This window comes from Anser cygnoides, chromosome 2 (genome assembly GCF_040182565.1).
Source record: "Anser cygnoides isolate HZ-2024a breed goose chromosome 2, Taihu_goose_T2T_genome, whole genome shotgun sequence".
Classification (NCBI taxonomy): domain Eukaryota; kingdom Metazoa; phylum Chordata; class Aves; order Anseriformes; family Anatidae; genus Anser; species Anser cygnoides.
Window position 1 is genome coordinate 97,603,622 of NC_089874.1, and position 20,959 is coordinate 97,624,580.

Consider the following 20,959-nt stretch of genomic DNA (forward strand, 5'->3'; position numbering starts at 1 on the left):
ACAAGATTTTACAAGCTGTACCAGTTTCAGGGATCCTGTTTTACATTTCTTTGTTACTGTCTCCAAACAACCTATACAGAGACTCAATTATGTGGCATTATCTTTCAGGGAAGAATCATTTTCTTAGGTTTTTATGTTGTTCGTGTTCTGTTTAGGATGGATAATGCATTTGAAAGCAGAATGCTGTAATGTCAATTTCATGAGCAAACGAGGCTGTTCACTGAACAGGCAGAGAGCGACCAAGTGCCTCACCTCACTGGAGTGACACAGCCCCATATGCCAAATTAATTAGACCTATGTAGGAAACTTGCATATACACATGTGTATTCTCTCCAGTCACTGTTCATATTAAGCACACAGCAATGTGCACACTGTAGATATAAGTAACTGGGATATTTACCTTGTACCCACAGCTTATTTACTGCAATGTCTCAACTTGCATAAAAATACTGGTGACTATTCTGAGACAAATATGGGAGCATTCAATTTGCCTCATATGGGCCAAGAGTCTCCAAACATATTTCCTGTGATAATAATTCTGCTTGGTTTTTCAATATAGTCCTCTGTATAGAAGGGAGCTCAGAGAAAAAAGCACTTTTTTCAAAACTATAAAAATTCTAAGTGAGTAGTTAAATGCTTAAATTAATAACTATAGGATGAAATGATATGAGAACTTACAGGACTGTTAACAGTTCCCACTTCTCTATGAAGTGTACGTTTGAATGTATGTATGTATGTGTGAATTGTTTATGTCGGAAGGGACCTCAGGAGGTCTCTACCTCAAACTCCTGGTCCAAGCAGGGTCAGCTCTGAGGTCAGACAGGGTTGCTCTGGGTGTTATCCCGTTGGGCCTCAAAAATGCCAAGGACAGAGACTGCCCAATCTCACTAAGCAACTTGTTCCAATGCTTGACTGTCCCTGTGGTGAAAAAGATTTTCCTTATAACTTCTTGGATGTTCTCATGTTTCAACTTAGGCATGTTGCCTCTTTTTGTCCCACAGTGCCTCTCATTTATCTGTCAGTGAAAGTTCTTGTTCTATACACAGTTTAATTGCATGGACAAAATTCAACAGTTCCCACAAACCTATAACACAAAAAGGCACACCTAAAAGTGTGGCAGTATCAAGATAATGATTTGAAAGTTGAAAGTGGGTCTGCCCCAGTCCACACTACTGTCTCTACAGGTATTCAGGAAAAAAAGAAAAAGAAAAAAGAAATAATTAAAAAAAAAAAACTGTATGTTAACTTTTTCAAGATTTGTTTCTTTTATAAGAAACTAAAGAACATAATAAAGCCAGTTCACTTTTAAAAATTAGGTCTTTTACATCCAATGCATGACCCCTGACAATAATGAGTAAAGCTTTACATGCCTCCCTAAGACATCAGAAAAACTCACAGAACTCACAGTACACTAGCTCAAGGCACAAGACTATTAGGAACAGTCACTTCTCCACTTAACAGATTTTTTAACAATTAATTTGAAAAACATGAGCAGATCACCTCAGTTTTCTGGGTAGAAAGAGCAAACAGAGAGGAAATGAAGCAAAAGAGAGGAAATGAAGAACCAAATGGTAGAAGCAACTTCCTGTTCTGTTTTGCTTGCTTGTGTTTATGAGATGATAGACATCTACAGATTAATCCCCCTTTTTACAGCACAGGCTAGTGTGCTATGTAGTACAGAACTGGAAAACAGCACACAGTATAGGAGGAAGGCTCAAGAAAGAGCTTGCATCACTAATATCACAGTTAATTGCACTTTAAATGCAGAGTCGAAGTGAATGTGGTATAGCGTCAGAAGGCCAGAGGTAAGGAACTTCACAGAGAGCACGAGGTTGTGGAGAATTCCCTGGACAACTCTAGAATTGAAGAAATGATGAGTATTTTCAACTTGAAGGGCAAAACAAGAAGCAGAAATAATAAACAGCATTCTAGAGCTATTTACAGCAATTTGTTAAAATTCCAAAACACTCAATTACCCCAGACCCCAGAATCACCGAATATCCCAAGTTGGAAGCAACCCACAAGGATCATTGAGTCCAGTTCTTGGCTCCACACAGGACCACCCCAAAATCAGATCATGTATCTGAGAGCACTGTCCAAGTGCTTCTTGGTCTCCGGCAGGCTCAGTGCCATGACCACTGCCCTGGGAAGCCTGTTCCGAGTGCCCAACCACCCTGTGGGTGCAGAACCTTTCTCTAACACCCAGCCTGACCTTCCCCTGTCCCAGCTCCATGCCGTTCCCTCGGGTCCTGTCGCTGTCCCCAGAGAGCAGAGCTCAGCGCCTGCCCCTCCGCTCCCCTCGTGAGGGAGCTGCAGGCCGCCATGAGGCCTCCCCTCAGCCTGCTCTGCTCTGGGCTGAACAAACCAAGGACCTCACCTCAGCTGCTCCTCATGTGTCTTGTTCTCCCTTCTTATATCAGACCCTTCACCATCTTTGTAGTCCTCCTTTGGACACTCTAATAGTTTTATGTCCTTCATATACTGTGGCACCCAAAACTGCCCACAGTACTTGAGGTGAGGCCGCACCAGTGCAGAGCAGAGCGGGACTATCCCTTCCCCTGACCGGCTGGCAGTGCTGTGCCTGAGGCACCCCAGGACTAAACCTGGCCCTTTGGGCTGCCATGGCACACTGCTGGCTCATGTTCAACTTGCCATCGACCAGAACCCCCAGGTCCCTTTCCATGGGGCTGCTCTCCAGCCTCTCGTCCCCACGTCTGTACATACAGCCAGGGTTGCCCTTTCCCAGGCTCAGAATCCAGCACTTGTTTTAGTTAAACGTCATATTGTAGGTGATTGCCCAGATCTTGTCTCATCTGTCAAGATCTCTCTACAAGGCCTCTCCACCCTCAAAGGAGCCAACGTCTTACTCAATGTACCTTCAAGTCCTACATCCAAGTCATTTATGAAAACATTAAAAGGAACTGGCCCCAAAATGGAGTCCTGGGGAACCCCACTGGTGACTGGCCGCCAGTCTGATGTAACCCCATTTACCATAACCCTTTGAGCCTGACCTGTCAATGTAACAGTATGTGTAATAAAAGGCTGTGCTGTTGTTTGTTTGTTTGTTTTCCTAAAATTACTGCAAAAAATAAAAGCACATTTTGATGCTCCTGTCTTTTCCTCAACCCAAATAAACCAAATTTATTGGTTCTCACTCTCAGACTCCTCTTTCCCACCCATCTTTCTGCATTCAATGTCCAACTGCTAATCTGGAAGTGGAATTCAATGGGAAAACTGTGAAAATTTTAAGGAGCCTTCTGAAAAATCAGCGCTTGCAAGGAGGAATAGGGACCAAGAGTTTTTTGGCCCCAAAGAGGTGAGTAGTGCAGTGTGCTAGCCACCCTGCCCACCTGCACATCTAGCCTCATCACGGCTTGTAATTTCGCTTATTTAAGGCAGGGTGCTGCAGCCAAAGGACACAAAGCTTGTTTCTCATTCAGCTCACAAAACAGCTTGTTCAGGGTAAGAATTCTGTGCCAGGCATTTTTGTTAACTCCAGCATTTCCTTAGCAATTTCTAAACACTTTTAGGAACTGTTAGTAACAAAGTAACTGTTTCACTGTTTTGAAGTGAAACAGGGCAGACTGTTTAGGTTCAGCTGCATTAGATGTTCTGATCACAGATTTTTTTTTGACTGATGGCACAAGTAATATTATTAACAGCAACAAGAAACACCTTGGCTTTTACACAGAAAGAGCACCAGCTGATAAACAGATTTTCTCTCTTTGTGTTTTTTTCACAAAAATTTTAGATACCAAAACCAGCCCAAGTATGTCTCTATTTCTCATGAAATTATGCCAAAAAAATATCACCACAAAAATCTAGAGAGGCAAACCGTTCTTTCATCCGGGCATTTATATAGTGCTAATCACAGCAAGAGGAATTATTTTTAGATTCAAGATCAGGATTCGTCATGATCCTGTATTTCGACATCCTGCAGAGGGTAGGCAGTACAATGGCACAGAATCATTCCTGCATTGACCAAAATCTTCTGGTTGAACAAAAGCTATTTCTGATCAGATATCTGACCTTGATTTAACAACTTAGTGACAGAAATTCCACCAAATTTATTGGTAATGTTGCCAATGGTAATTTTTTCTTAAAAATGTGTACTTGGTTTCTGTTGTTGCCCTCACCTGTATGCACTGCTAGAATTGTGCCTGCTTGTTTGAAAAGTCCAGCAGGTAAATACGGATGCAAATAAAAACGAAAGAGCATCAGAGGTGCTGTGTGCACCTTTGACATGAAAATCTCCCCTGAACCAACACCTTCACATCTTTTTGAAAATTAATTCTAATATCAAGTTGCACATGCTTCCTGTTTTCCATAGAATATTTTGTTTATAGGTTACAGGATCGTGCCTATAGAAAAATCTATGTGAAATAGCTAAATCACATATGAATTAAATTATCACACTTATAACAAGTTTAATTTTATACTTATTATATCAATCCTGGATAGTTATCCGTCCACTGGAATTTATTTTTCTAAGACTGAATTTTGTGTACACTGCAAGGTACTCCACTGGTAAAACCGAATTTTCCCCTTTCAGTGCCACACTTATGAACAAGCCCTGAATGATAACAAGGTGGGAAGAATCTCTCCATTTTCACTTCAGAAGCGCAGATGTTCCCTAGTGAAAGAAAAAAAAAATACTTGCTTGTGAACTGTAACAAATAATGTTTGATTTCCTTTTTATTGTTTTGGAATATGCTTTCATATATGTCCAAAAAAAACCCACCAAGTAATAGTTAATGGTACTTAGACAAAAGACCTTCAAGAAAAAGAGAGGTCTTCTGTAGGAAGGTATATGTGATGCTATAGCATCATATCAGCATAAATAGTCTGGTTTACATGTGAATATTGTGGTTGTGTGCTTTCTGATTTTACGGGACAATCATGTAAATTCATTGAACCAAAATAATTTTAAGCTTAAATCATGATAACTCTGGATATACTAACTTTCCAACTGGAACCTTTCTATTAATATCAGCTTTTGAATCTACAGTGCTAGACTTCAAATTTAAAAAACAAACGAACAAAATATTTCCTGGTTTAACCCCACATTTATAAGACCTGTGAGACTTAATGACGTCAAATGATTCCTGATGTCTGAGAGTCAGTTTTTTGCTTCCTTCCAGTTACATAATAAAGCACTACTTCCAGGATAACAGGACATAGCTATATGCAACTTTCTGCGTGATCCTGCAGCTCTTTACAAGGTTTTTGCTCTCCACAGACATAAATTCATTTAACAGCATTTACTGTGTACCCAGATTGTAGTAAAAACTCTCTTTTGAACTGCTAAATACTTAGTTCCTCTCAGAACTTTTATCTAAAAAAAAATAAAGCTTGTAAGTGTTGTTGAAAATTCTGAGAATCTATGAGAACAGTATCCTGTCCAAGTGTACTAGAGAAGTGTGATATATTAAACCTGACAGGATGATGTTCATTAATCTTTGAAATGTAGTCGGGACACTGGTAATTCCAAGAGGCATTACATTAAAATGAAAAGCCCCCTTATGGCAAATGAAGCTGGTTTTTTGTTTCCTGTCATCATCCATTTGTAACTGCCAATAGCTGCTAGTTAAATCAATGCACCTGATAAATATTGCTTGGCTGAGGAAATCTAGAGAATCATCATTTCTTTGCACTGGGTATTTATCTTGTTTTCTTATTGCATTTATTTTTCAGCAGCACTGTACTCTGAAAACCTCCTCATACCATTTGGCTTTTCAGCAATTAACAGTGGCCTAGGGGCAAATTGAGGGAGAGATGGTTTCAGACCAAAGCACATAGTACAGCTGTTGCTTTACCACTCTTCCTTGCAGAGGAAGAGGCTTGTGGACAGAATTTTGTGATGACTTTATTCGCTATCTGCCTCTCTCAACTGTACGGTAACATTTGGGACAATTTGGAACAGAAAAGCTTTATTTCTCCTTAAATCCAGGGAAATACTGCATCTATAAGAAAAATATGGAAATGGACCCATATACCAGCATCAAGTGAAAACTGGATCTAGTCAACAATTCACCCCTCCCTCATCTTTAGACCATTACATTATCAAATTTAAGGAGAAAAGATGAAACTGTTTTACTGTTTACAGTTTAACCTTTTCGCTTCAAGTCATGTAGCTATGACTTGTAAAGGAAATGCAGACAAATGAGTGGGGGCAAAAGGTGTGTATACTTGATACAGTCTTTAAAACTCTCATTTGTTTATTGTTTTTGCCTGTGGTATACAAAATATGAATTTTAAGGCTTATCCATATTTCTCTACACTATATATTTCTAGATCTTGCTTATGAAAATATAGTGTTCTTGAGAAGTGCCCATTTACTCTGATTGCTCACTTATTTCATGTGTCTAGCCTGTGATCTTGGCAATCCAGTATTAGTGATAATTTTTAATTGTGGGCACATCCATTGGACTGAGTTTGCTCTGAATTAAAATTTTAACATAATTTTGCGTAGTTATTCTGTAATACCTGTTGTTGTCAGAGTTTAAAAATGCTGATATGCTTTTGTCTATTTTTCTTTAATGGTTAAATTCCTGAGATATTAAAGGTTTCCTTCAGTGACATGCAAAAACTTTTACAGGAGGCAAACTTTTCATCAGGGCAAGTGAAAAACTATTTTATTTAATTTTCAACAGAAAGAAGCTCTCTCTAGTGATTTACTGGTGGCATTTATTTTTCAGATATGTAAAGAAGCAGAGAAAGCAGTACTTTGAATGCTGTTCTGAAGCATAGGGTCAATGGTTTTCTCTACCAGAAATCTCCTATTTGATCTTGGGCAAGCCGATCTGAACACTAGCCCTCCATCTTTCAAACAGGTTAACAATTCCCCCTGTGATGCAGTAGTAGTGTGAACACACAGATATTATACGACATGAGGCCTACAGCTAGCAGCTCTGAGAGCTGTGTGGATACAGACAATATACCACCAAAACCAGATAATGTCTCAAGACAAAGTTATCTGGCAAAAGAACAAGATCCACTTAGCAAATCTGCCAACACTTTTGGTCTAGAGTTGGCTATATCCACTGCCAAATCCAATACCATTCTTCTCTCCCAAGACAGAAAATGCATTAGAACTTAATTTTGCCTCATTTTCACAAGTAGGTTTTGGTCCATGACCTCCATACTAACTTAGCTGGACATGTGTTTAGTTTGAGCCATACTTTTACCTAAGTTTTTATGGGCAGATTTAGTCCAGGTTTTGTACACACACCACAGTAAAGGCTTCATCTAGCAAAATAATTAATGCATAACTTGAAGCATTAAAATAATGTCACAGAACTCAATGCAGCTGACTATGTATTTAAGGTTGCACATACATACGTGCCCTGTAACTGAAGTCACAAGTTTGCAGGGCTGCCCTCTGCATTAATCCCTTCACACCACACCATGGAGAGGGCTACTGTTTTGACTGAAGAACCACGACCAAATCCTTCAGCACATGCTGTATGGCTTTCCTGAAGGTCAGGAACGCCAGGGAAAAGAAGGGCGAAGAAGACTGTGCTGCTGCCTAGTACTACACGAGCATGCAAGGGAAAAGCTGCCCGAGGACTGCTCGTGCTCTACTTCCAACACTGTGGGTCACAAACATAACAACGCAGACAATGTCATGCACGAAGGACATGAAAAAAGCTATTGAAAAGCAAAATCTTAACACACTGAGAAGGAAGAGCAAGGAAGCACTGATGTGTTTTATTAGAAATAACCAATCTTAATAGCATATAAGCATATAAATATCCGCATCCCATTTTTGCATCACCCTTTATTATCATTTGGTAAAGTCTTGCAGTTCTGTCATCCCTGCCTTTCAACGTGCTTTACCATAACAGTGGCCATCATCAGGAATGCTATTATTATCTCTGCCATAAATACAAATCTATCATCTCTGTAGCAAGCTTTAAGATCGGGCTTAAATACAAACAATACAAACTTACACCACTCCACCAATCCCCTTGAACCTTCGAAAACTGTCAGCCAATTCAGTGCCTCAGCAGCCAATTTTAATGGAGCTGCCTTTAGAAATCCAACTGTGGCTGACTGGTATTCACTGTCTTGCTCACATCCTCATTTTCAGTCAGGAATAGCTTGCTCCTAAGTTTGACAATATATATTTCACATTTAGTAATTATTCTTCATCACATTATCATAATGTACCATGTCCTAAGGGCAACAGCCCTTTGAGATTCAGTTCCCTTGGCCTCTCCCATTAATACAGGCCTACTGGCTGTTTTACATGACTGAGGTTTGACTCACAGAAATACAAATAACATAAATTTAGGCCACTGGCTTTTTAATCTCCCCTTGGCTCCCCAGAAAGGCAAATGACAGTATTCTAATCTGTTTTCCATTATAATTAAGGCTCTCATTTAGTTTACGGTTTTATAATTGGAGCACCAAACCTCGAGAAAAATCACAGGTCCTTTCCACTTCACAGGCACATCAGGGCAATTCTGCACGTAACAGAAGAGGCCATAGGCAGTAACAGAAGAGATATTTATTTAAGAGAAGAGACATGGTTCATAAGGTTCACATTTCCAAGGTGATGAAAAGCATGTCTACACAGCACAAGTGGACACATACTAGCACTGAGCAAACCACAAATAGTTCATATCTGGTGCAGTAAAAGCAACCCCTGCCCCATGCCATGCCCCATGACATGATTTAAACACGCTCAGAATCACAGAATCACAGAATCATCTAGGTTGGAAGAGACCTCAAGATCATCTAGTCCAACCTCTGCCCTAACACTAACAAGTCCTACACTAAACCATATCACTAAGGGCTACATCTAAACGTCTTTTAAAGACCTCCAGGGATGGTGACTCAACCACCTCCCTGGGCAGCCCATTCCAATGCCTAACAACCCTTTCAGTAAAGAAGTTCTTCCTAATATCCAACCTAAACCTCCCCTGGTGCAACTTTAGCCCATTCCCCCTCATCCTGCCACCAGGCACGTGGGAGAACAGACCAACCCCCACCTCGTTACAGCCTCCTTTAAGGTACCTCTAGAGAGCGATAAGGTCACCCCTGAGCCTCCTCCAGGCTAAACAACCCCAGCTCCCTCAGCCGCTCCTCGTAAGACTTGTTCTCCAGACCCCTCACCAGCTTCGTTGCCCTTCTCTGGACTCTCTCGAGCACCTCCATGTCCTTCTTGTAGCGAGGGGCCCAAAACTGAACACAGTACTCGAGGTGCGGCCTCACCAGAGCCGAGTACAGGGGGACAATCACCTCCTTAGACCTGCTGGCCACACTGCTTCTTATGCAAGCCAGGATGCTGTTGGCCTTCTTGGCCACCTGAGCACACTGCTGGCTCATATTCAGCCGACTATCAACCAAGACTCCCAGGTCCTTCTCTGCCAGGCAGCTTTCCAGCCACTCATCTCCCAGCCTGTAGCGCTGCTTGGGGTTGTTACGCCCCAGATGCAGGACCCGGCACTTGGCCTTCTTGAACTTCATACAGTTGACCTCAGCCCATCGCTCCAGCCTATCCAGATCCTCCTGCAGAGCCTTCCTTCCCTCGAGCAGATCGACACACGCACCTAACTTGGTGTCATCTGCAAACTTACTGAGGGTGCACTCAATCCCCTCATCCAGATCATCGATAAAGATATTAAAGAGGACCAGCCCCAGCACTGAGCCCTGGGGGACTCCACTAGTGACCGGCCTCCAACTGGATTTGGCTCCATTCACCACGACTCTTTGGGCCCGGCCATCCAGCCAGTTTTTAACCCAACAAAGCGTACGCCAGTCCAAGCCACGAGCAGCCAGTTTCTTGAGGAGAATGTTGTGGGAAACAGTGTCAAAAGCCTGACTGAAGTCAAGGTAGATCACATCCACAGCCTTCCCCTCATCCACCAAGCGTGTCACTTGGTCATAGAAGGAGATCAGGTTCGTCAAGCAGGACCTACCTTTCATAAACCCATGCTCACTGGGCCTGATCGCCTGGTTGCCGCTCATCACAGTAAAAATAGTTTGGGATTTATAATAGTGCTTCCCTGAGACTGGATCTTTCCAAGAAGGTAAAGTTCTCATGTGGACTTTGGGGAACTCTAACTTTGTTGGCTTTGACTGGGGGGATGAAGCCAGCTGAAAAGATGGTTCTTCTTACAGCAAGGAACTATGAAAAAGTGCTCTCAGCTGACAAAGACAAGCAGCAGAGATATGCCAAAGGCTGGACTACATATCCCATAACAAATAACCTTGGTTTTGTTCTGAATGAGGTATTTTAGTTGTTAACAACGCCAGGAGACTGGAGTGTGTGTTTGTTCTTTCTGCTTTGTGTCATTAACGCTATTCCAGAACATGAAAACTTCACTCAAACCATTATCAACCTACACGCATAGTGCCAATTAAAAAGAATACATTTTGACATGTTTTAATTCTAATCATCCACAGTTAGGGCAATACAAGTTCCCAAGGAAGAAGGAAGTGACAATACAGGATTTTTTTTCTCCCACAGTCTAAAGAAATCTGTAAAAGAAACTTAGGGAAGCAACAGTGAAGTGACACACAGATATGCCAGCTCATACTTAGGAGCAACAAGGGTGAGACTGAACTGTAGGATTACAAATGCAATAGGGTTAATGTATGTGGCAAAAATCATCATCCATCAGCATGGGAAAACCAGGCACGGTAACAGCAGCGTGCACAATGAAACAGGGTTAAAGAACTTCCAGTTCTTTCAGGATGCCTACAGCTCCTCTATTCCACAAGGGCCACGACCACAGAGATGTTGGTTATATTCAAAACAAGTGTCTGCCAAGAGAAGTACTGGTGTATTGGCATCTCGGGGGGGATTTCTGACCTGCATTTTCTCGAGTAGCTGAGCTTTTCCCAAACTGCTGGTGTATACTCAAAGCTGGTGCTTAGTGAAGCAGATGCTATTGTAAACGACAGGTGAGCTGGTCTCTCTGAGGCAGCACGGAGGGGTGCATCTTTATTAAAGTAAGCCAGCCCCTCTTATCATGAGATTGTTCCAGGAGTCAAAACATGGTCCCAGCAAGGACAATGACAACGGGGTTTGTACTGTAAGCCTCTTCAAACCCTAACTTTAAAAACCAAGGCAGGCATTGCGTGACATGATGGCTCCTTGCAGTTTACTGCCAGACATGCATTTTGACATGTATCGTCCACAAACCATATGTCACTTTCTATATCCCCACCCTCTCACTTATAAGCTCAGTTTAAACTAAAAAGAGCTATCATTCTTTATCCAACCTTTAGTTTGGGCAAAGCGCTTCCATTTTTTTTTTTCTCTTAGTCCTCGGTGGTATCAGTTTGGGTATTATTTACATGATGTATAAAAAATAATTACAAAAAGTTGTTGGAAGAAAGCTATTTCACTTTGCTTCCAGAGCAGGGATTAAAATCAACTTCACTTCAAGTCCAACGCTGTTGGCCAGCAGTCAAAAAACTACGCAATGAGGTGATTGTGACTTTGTTGCTAGAGGAGCATGTTTTTAAAAGAATTACATGGGAAATACACTACCTGCCATACATACCACAGGAGATGGCATGCAGCACCGCAAATGTTCAGAGGGAAATGGGATGCACGTACCTACTGCACAATAGCTGTCCTCCAAAGAAGCCCATTGTTGAGATGGTTCGATGCTTCTCCACAAAAAAAAAAAAAAAAAAAATAAAATAAAAGGCCTTTAACCTTTTTCTAACAATGCCAAGGGAAAAAAAAATGATTCAGCTTTTCAAATGGTAAATTAAACTATCTACCAACTAAGGTTCAAATTGGAATTATGTCACAGTCAGGAGAGAAGAGTCTGGAATTCTTCTACCTGCCCTTTTTTTTCCCTTTGATTTGACATAAAATGAAATGAAATGAAATGAAATGAAAAAATAAAAAATAATAAAATAAAATAAAATAAATTATAATAAAACAAAACAAAAAAATAAAGCAAAATAAAATAAAATAGAGAGGGGTATTTTTACTCATTTTTTTATTGCTATTCTGCAACTTCCTCAAACTGTAAGAGGCTCTAAAATTGCAGAGCAGTAAAAGGAAAAAAAAAAAAAAAGGAAGAAAATAAATCACAGATATTATCAATTTCATTGCAAGAAGAAAGATAAGGATGAGAAAAGAACATGTTAGGCCTGCATAAGTTTGATGTTGCCATTTCATCTAGTCTATAGTGTTTCCCACAAATGGAAAAAAAAGATGAAGATAAAAGTTGCTCTATTTATATCATGTTAAAGGTAAAAATTTTGAAGTTGTTTCTATTTTGGAGAAATTGTTCTGCCATTTTTCAGCACAATCTACTGACATGTTATCTGGCTTCATCAAACACATGAAAGAGCCAGGAAGAGAAATGGTTTGAGCAGGTTTTCTCAAAAGCAGTCAAGTATTTCCAAAGACTATTTATGTCAATAACATAAGCAATACTTACTATATAAGCCATAGCTCAAGTGGCTGCAAATCAGCCTTTATAACCCTAAAATCTTACCACCAGCTACTGACCGAGTGGAACGGCGTTAACTGAGTTGAACCATTTGATTAAATCTTAGAGGTCATATACTTCAGTGAAGCTGCTCAAAGACTGCAATTTTTGCCAGATTGTGATACCTGAAGTTACCACTGAGCTACAATGAACTTAGCAGTGAAGCAAACTCCAATTCTACTAATTTTGACACTCTAAAGTTTATAGAAGCTGAACTTCCTTCATCCTTCGTAACATGTTTATGAAGTGATTTGCCAAACTTCACTACAGCTTCACAGACAAGGCAGTAAAATGTAAAAGCTAATTTGTAACAAGAATCTGCAAATGTTACACACATTTATAAAAAAAAAAATGATATGCAAGTTAATCTGACTTAAACAAAAGGGAAACAGCATGTTTATGTCTACGGCAGAAACCACTGTAGCTTTGGGAAGACGGACGAAGACAGACCATCAAACATAAAATCTGACTAAGCCAGCAATGGTTAACACTGAATATCTGAACCACAAATCTTAAAGCAGATAGTACAAAAGAATTTATTGCAGCCCTGGAAAATGCAGGGGTGAACATGTGCTTCACATAGTGTGACAATATCTGTAGATTCTGTCATAGGGATGAGATGTTACCTGTAACTCATGGAAAGCCTAATTAATGCAATTACCTTGTGCAACTAGGTGTGATATGTTTAAAATTAATTCATAAGCAAGTTGTGGATGTGAACACTCCACAGCCTCACAAAATCAAGGAAGCAGAGAACACACCTGGTCAATAATAACTTATTGGTTGTCAGATCACTTAGAAATGTGCTCTAACATGGAGTTTCAAAATTTTCTTATGATTCTGCATGACCAGCCAAAATTATAGGCCAGGTCTTATGGATGCATGGGCTAAATGAAGCACTTGAGATACAGGAGTCCTAACACAAGTCAACGACATTAAACACAGGAGTCAGGAAAAAAATCAGGAATTATGGCAAAATGCTCTTAAAAGGGGGAAGTTAGAAAAGAAAAGGATCATTGGCAAGTGAAGTGGCAATAAAAATTAAAATCATTTTATGACAGAAATATGGGCATAACCCCAGAATTCTGACAGGTACATTTTCTAGTAAATAAATAAATAAATAAATAATCAAATCTGATAATAAGATTTCCATGGGAAATTTTTCTTTTGCTACTGGGTTTTTAAATTTTACTTGTCTTCCTGTAAGGCACTGAGAAGAAACTGCAACGCTGGAAGCCAACAAAAGCTAAACTGTTTTAAGGTGTCAGGGGCGGACACAGCCACCAGATGTATAACTAGAAATATCCACCTGTACAATTTGTACTCTTATATTGAACAAAGATGCACATGTTTTCCTCTCTGGTTCTTATGTATAAGGTAGCATCAGAAACGCGAGACTGACCTGGTACATGGAAATAAACTGAAGACATGGCTCCACTGTAGTGGGCAGATGACACGAACACAGGCGATGCACAGTAAGTGCTTTTTTAGCTTTGAACACCAGACTTCTTGTTCTGGCACAAACTTGTCATCTACCAAGTCTAATACACTGCTCCAACCGTAGCCAGCACCAGATGCTCTGGAGAAAGATACAAGAAACCCCCGCAGATGCAGGATAATCTCTCTCCCTTGAAGGTCTCATCCTAATCCCTTTAGTTATAGATTCCCTCAAATCCTGATGCATGAGGGTTTTTATCCCTTCAAATACTCTTTTTTAGCATTACTATCATAACTCTGGATATTCTTGTTATCCATATAAATGCCCCTTCCCTCTTTGAAGCTTGCAAAACTCTTGCTTTCCTCTTCATCCAGAGTCAATGAGTTCCACAGTTTATATAGACACCTTTTGCTAAGTGCTTCTTTATTCTCAGGAGACAGGGAAATCTGCGGTCTCCTGAGCTTTGTTCTCTGCTGCATCACTTTTTTTTTTTTTTTCCTAAATCACATACTTCATCACTCCGACTCTCATCTGACTCCTCAGGTAAAATAATTTCAGGTATTTTTATGTCACTAGCCTTTCTCATTACTTTTATCTGAACCTGTCCAATTCTGCAGTATTTTTTCCAAGATGGACTTCCCATTAATGCCCAATAAATCTTCAGTAACACCACACTGCTAGATGAGAGAATGCCTGTGTGTGCAATTACTTTGATTTTTTTCCATATTTCTTCAAAATGAACGGTAACTTAACATATTATTTCACAGTTACCTAGTTTGACTGTGTTCATGTGATATTCCGTAAGGTTTCTCTGGAGTTGATTAACAAGTAACCCATGAGGAGGTTATTTAAAGTAACGTCGTTTTGCTGCCTTATTTCTCCTTCGTCTTCCCAGATAACTAATAAATACATTACACCACAACAGACCTAGTACAGAAACTTGTGGCTATTAACCTTTTGCCATGACGAAAATGGACCATTTGTTCATGCTTTGTCTCCTGCCTCTCAGCTACTTTTTGATCCATGATATTACATTGCCTCACGGCTACTTGGTTTCTTTTAGCAGAGATATTATCAATCCCCAACCTTCAAAAAACCATGCATCGCTACCCTCAGAATCACGCGATAGCTTACAAATCATGACATATTAAGACATAATAACTGTTCTGTGTCTCTTGGTGTCTGATTTCTGAGCTAGACTGATTCATGACTGTAAGCTCTAATCCTCGAGCTTCTGGACTTTTTTTTTTTTAAAGAAACTTTTCCTTTTTTTTTTTTTTTTTTTTTTTTTTACAAAAACTTCTCATTCTTCAGTAATGAAGAATTTAAAAGAAACAGAATCAGGTGATATGAGACTTAAGAAAAAAAAACCTAGGAGCTAGCAATGCTGAGTAGTCTCTCACCTATGACTCTGTCAGAAGCCTTCTCAAAGACATACTTAACATCCTCTCTATCCATTTGCTGACATGTTTAAAGATTTTAAGACATTAGGTTGCCAAAGTTTGCTCTGCAGAACCATGTGATTATCTATACATTATTATCTTCCAATTCCTTCTCCTATTTTGTTACTGCAGCCAGTTTTCCAAGTACCCAGGAAGGTTTATCAATGAGTAGTCCCACAGAGTTCCTCTAGAGCCTTTTTAAGAACATGGTCAGCACTGCTATCAGTTAGCCATTTTTAAGCAACCTGTTTTTTTTGTGTGTGTGTGTGGGAGGGGGGTTGTTTGTTTGTTTGTTTGTTTTTTGTGTTTTTTTTTGTTTTATTTTTTTTTAGAAGTTCAGCCTGTTCACACTTACAACTTCTTCAAAACTCTTGGATATATCCCACTTGGGCACAGTGACTTATTTCTTTTGAAATTATCACTGTTTAAGTACGCTCTTCAAAAGCGTAAGTTGAAAAAATTATCTGCACTGTTACAGATCATCAAATTGCAGACAGAAAATCTGTGTAAATAATCAAGGACTCTATGTGAAAGAATAGATGAATTACATAATTTTTTTGGAATGAATTCAAACTGAACTCTAATTGTGAAGGGGAAAAAAATGACAGAATAGAAGCAGAGAAAAATGACAAGATATTCTGGGCAAAACTAGCAACAAGGATTACTTAAGCAATTTCAGAAACCATACTTATGACTATTTTTTTGTTTTTTCTTTTTTCTTTTTCTTTTTAGTGCTTCATGCACATTGCTTTATTTCCTCTAGCTATTTAGTCCGACCTGTTGGAGAAAAAGAGATGTATCATACTGAGATAATACAATGCTATAAGACCTAGATGAGGTAGGAAGTTTTACAACATAGCTTACAAAAAAAAGTGTGCGCTCTTTGGAAAGACCCATGTGCATTTATGCTTTTAGATGCAAACTCTAAGGCTTCACTCCTCAGCTGTTATTCCCCAACATCTTTGAATTTTTTGCAGTTGTGGGTGGATCTGTGGAAGAACCCTGGAAAACATGAAAGTCCCTATAAGAAATTAACATCCTTCAGGTCTGAAAAATCACACAGGATTAGATGGTATACAGGATAAAACTTGGGCTGGTCTGCGTAATTCTGTTACCTGCAGCACCTAAAAGCAGACCTGTAAAAGTTCTGCACAGACCATTGCTAGTCATCAGCAACCAGGAAGATAAACAGATGAAGAAAGTAGGCCAGAATTTAAAGGAGGAAAAAAATAAAATAAAGATAAATAAACAAGCCCTCTCAGACAGAGTACTTGATGTGGGGAAGGAAATACGGTTCCTTTCCCAAATCACTAATACAAATATTGGCAAGAAGTTGGGAAACATAGCTTGTTTGTTTCACTTAATAAATAAAAACCTTTTGAGTTCAAGCTTTAAGGTTTGTCTTGTATCTCTGTACTTGTTCTACCATGTATTTGACTTGTGGGTTCCAGAAACTCAAAGTTTCAGCTCATAATATTTGAAAAGTGAGGTTTCAAAAACAAGAAAAAAAATGTTCTCTTGTGAACTTTTACATGGCAGACTGTGTAAGTTGTACTTACCAAAGTGCACAAATCAATAGGAAATTCTGCCATTTTAGACCCTACCCTGATGAAGAACATCCCCAGAACTGGTCACTCCAAAACCAAAAACTACAGAGCACAACAGAGCACACTGGTCAAATCTTGCCATCTCTGTAAATCTCCTGAATTTGTACTGTACATTTTTATATCGTTATTGTGGTCTGACAAGGTCACCATGCAATGCCATACCTGATGCTGCTATATCAGTTTGAGAACGAATTGCTTAGTTCTCCTGTATCTGGAAAGCACACCACATAGGAAATATTGGTTTACATATAATTTTAAAGCAAAAGCTCATTTCCAATAAACACTGTAATTGCAAGAAAACATGAATTTACTCACAAATGCCAGACAGCGCTTACAATTTTCCAAGATTTTTTTGGCACAATAGTTATATTACAGTGCCATCCACTGACTCACTCCTGCAAGTACGTGCACTGACACAGCTGCTGTTTTACATCGACTTGGCTTAATTCCCACTAAGGGCCAACCATCCCCAGACAGATATATTCCCAATTCATTTCCTCCTGCAATGATAACTGTGAAATTTACCCAGCTCACAAAAGAAGAGAAATAATTTCTCTAATAGCCTTAATGGGTTTTTAGAGACCTTGGCTAGCAGCCAAGTGAGACTTAGACATGGCTTTGCAGGCAGCGTGAATGTAAAGCTTACTTTCATATGTGTGTGCATACGCGTTGTGTGCAGGGTTTTATTGTAAGATACGTTTCAGAAAAAAAAAAAAAGTATTAATTGAGCCCCATCAGCACTGATGCACCCACCAAGAGTTTTCCCTCACTGACATCAAGGGATATGAATGAAAACTAATTGTGCTTCAAAGAAAAGGCAAATCACAAGTCTGTTGTAGGATTAGGTTTTTCTTTAATTAAGATTGTTGAAATAAACAGCAAGAGAGCTGTTACGGACTTTTTCATGTATAGTTTAGTTCCAGTTTCTCTATTGAAATGTGAGACTATCATGTTATTACAAAAGGAGATCAAAGAAAAGAATATACTAGAAAAGCCTGAAAATCTTTCAGAAAAAAAAATAAAATAAAATAAAGCTTTGCTTAAGTAACACTCCCTGAAATAGTCCACCAAAGAGTATTTCACTTACAAAGAGTTTGATAAAAAAAAACTCTCACAATTAAGATTTCGTAGTATGTGCCTTAATCACGCTTTTATGCAAACAGAAGAGAGCATGTAGAAACAGATTTTAGAAGAAATAACTTTGACAGTTCAGGGGCTGTGCTTTACCACAGTAAAATACATTCACTCGTTTTTTGTTATAATGTATGTCCATGTGTGTTGTACACTGACTGGCACACATGTCAGCATGGGAGAATGCATAGGCAAACCAGCATAACCACACCGCAGCGACTCTGCAGTGCTTTAAAAAGCCTACAGAAGAGGATCTGTTTGTGTGACAATTCCCATGCTTAGAAAAGGGTGACAGAGCCACGAGGAGCTTCAAACTAAGAGCACGTTAGGCAGAAAGGAGCCTGAGGAGCAGAGGGTAGTGCAGCTGGTCAGACTATTTTGTGGCAGTTCTGCACCACACACACAGCATGCTGTTAGGGACAATCTGGGGTTATGCACTCTGCCATGCCTGTAATGAGTACAGTGTGAAAAGAGCTTTAAAAATCCTCCTCTGTGGCAGACTGTCACAACAGCATTATTGCAGTTCAGCAGTAGTACAATCCCCACCACCACTACCACAATTTCCTTACATCTGCTGGCACTATCCTTCATCATCTTATTTGCCATTGTAGAAAAAGAGAGGAGGGCAAGCACTGTCATAACAGAGGGAGTCGCATATCCAGAAATAAATCTCCCTCTGTGGTTGCAATGACACAAAATTCAAGAAAATATTTGGCCACAAACTTGTTGCCAATCACTTTGCTAGATGACAATATCTGCTATTGTTTCTCACTGTCACAACATCAAGAACAAATTAGTAATTAACATATAAAAGTAGCTTTACAGCCACAAAGTAGTACAGATTTCTCCAGCTGCAATATTGCAGGTTTTTTAGCAACTACAACTCTTTGCACGTAGTTGGGGCAAACTACATATCTATTACAATTACATGAAAGGTTTTTAGTACACTGATATTGATGTTTTCGTAGTGGAACACAGAGGAGTTGAAAAGGCTACCCCGTCAGTTCATTAAAGCTGGAAAAAGATGTTGCAACTGGGAAGTTTTCCTTAGGAAGCTAAGTTCTGGTTAATGTAAAAGTAAAAACTCAGCACCATGGGTTTCAGGTCAGTTTAGTGACACCCGACTGCAGAGTCCAACTATGCTGGAGATCACCTGCATAAACCCAAGAAAGTGTTAGACATAAAACTAGAGTATTCAGAAGGAGAAGGGAAAAAGAAATCTATTTGAACAAAGACAAGAGTCATCAAGCACTACATTTGCACTCCTGAATCCCGAGACACTGCCTTTTAAACTGTTCCTTTTAGTATTACTGGAATAGAGTGGTTTTATTTCAACTAAACCTCCTACCTGGAATCATCTTGACATTTTTGGTCTCAAAATATGTGAGTTATTTTTCACAATGGCACTGGAAGCACGGAATAATCTTGCAGAAAAGGAACAAAAGTCCCAAATTCACCGGTTTTGCTTTACAGAAACATTCTTTCCCAGACCTCTAGTCTCAGCATACCAGAGATTAAATGATGGTTTAAGCTTGACTCCCTTGAGACAGACACTTAGAGTTGTTTGAGCATTTCTGTTTTATCCTTTTTCTAAGACCTACAGTGCTAAAAAGAATTCTCTTCCTCAAAGACCACTGAAGTCTGACAGAGATAGTACTAAAAAATTGGTGGATTTTAGCACTCAGGAAATTTGGAGACTGAGCATATCCTCTAGAAGTAAGCCATAGATATGCATCTCTTCAGGCAAAATTGCCATGTGTCTGCAGTAATCATTTTTGTACATAATATTGTTCCCAGCATCTGGAACCCCATCTTCTGTTTTCCCTGTTTTTTTTCCAACATCTGTTTTTGTCTTCTGCTGCACATGTATATCAATTGGCCAACGTATTGCTGTCATCTTTTAGGCACAGAAAACTCAACTTTTGAATAGCCATTAAGTGCAGTACATATACTGCAGTGCCTAAACTGACAAACTGTACAATGAATGTCTGTGATTGGAACATAATAGGACACATTTTAGGTCTATAGACTTTAATATCATATCCCTAATACTGCTTATTGTTCAGAACTACTGCAGAAATCCACAGTCCAGTCATGCCAGTCAAAATCAGGTGTCCACGAATACATCTAAACTGTCACTTGAAAGGAGCTCTCTCTTCACCAACTCTATAGGTAGCAACTCTGGACATGAAGCCCCAGCAAAGCAGAAGGCCATCCCCTAAAACATGCAGAAACCTATTTCCCTGCGGACTCTGGAAAGCTTTGTATGGTTAACGTGCTGCCAGGCATACCCAGGCAAGGTTTTCCTCAGCTGCTTGCAATGCCCAGGAGGTGGACAGAGTGCAGTACACATCATGTCACAACCACTCTTGTGGCCACTTATCAGAAAAAGCTGTATAGATGTAAGCAACAAAAAATAACCTTAACTTTAACAAAGAAAACACCCATTCATAACTTCTCCTGAATGTTTTTTTCCTTTTTTTTTTTTTTTTTTTTTAATTGATGGCTCATAAGATCACTACTCTACCTATTAAGCTGTGTTCCAGTTAGGTTTTCTTATCTATATTCCTCATGTGGCACTTCTGTTTTTGTTCTACCTGGTTAAAAAACAGTGACAAAGTGGCTTAATACCTCTTCCAAAAAGATAGTGGAGAGACCAAAACCACACATATTTAGAGTCTCCAACTTCTGTAATTGCCTCCAGATCATACATGCAGAACATCTAATTTGTCATTTCACTTTCTCATTTAAGTTCATCCATTTTCTGAGGCAACCATTCCTGTTTAGAGGCTGTACTCGTCCACATATGTGAAAATACGCAGGTGCTGACCTGCAATATCATGTTCTCTTACTAGTTTATAGCCACAGTGATGG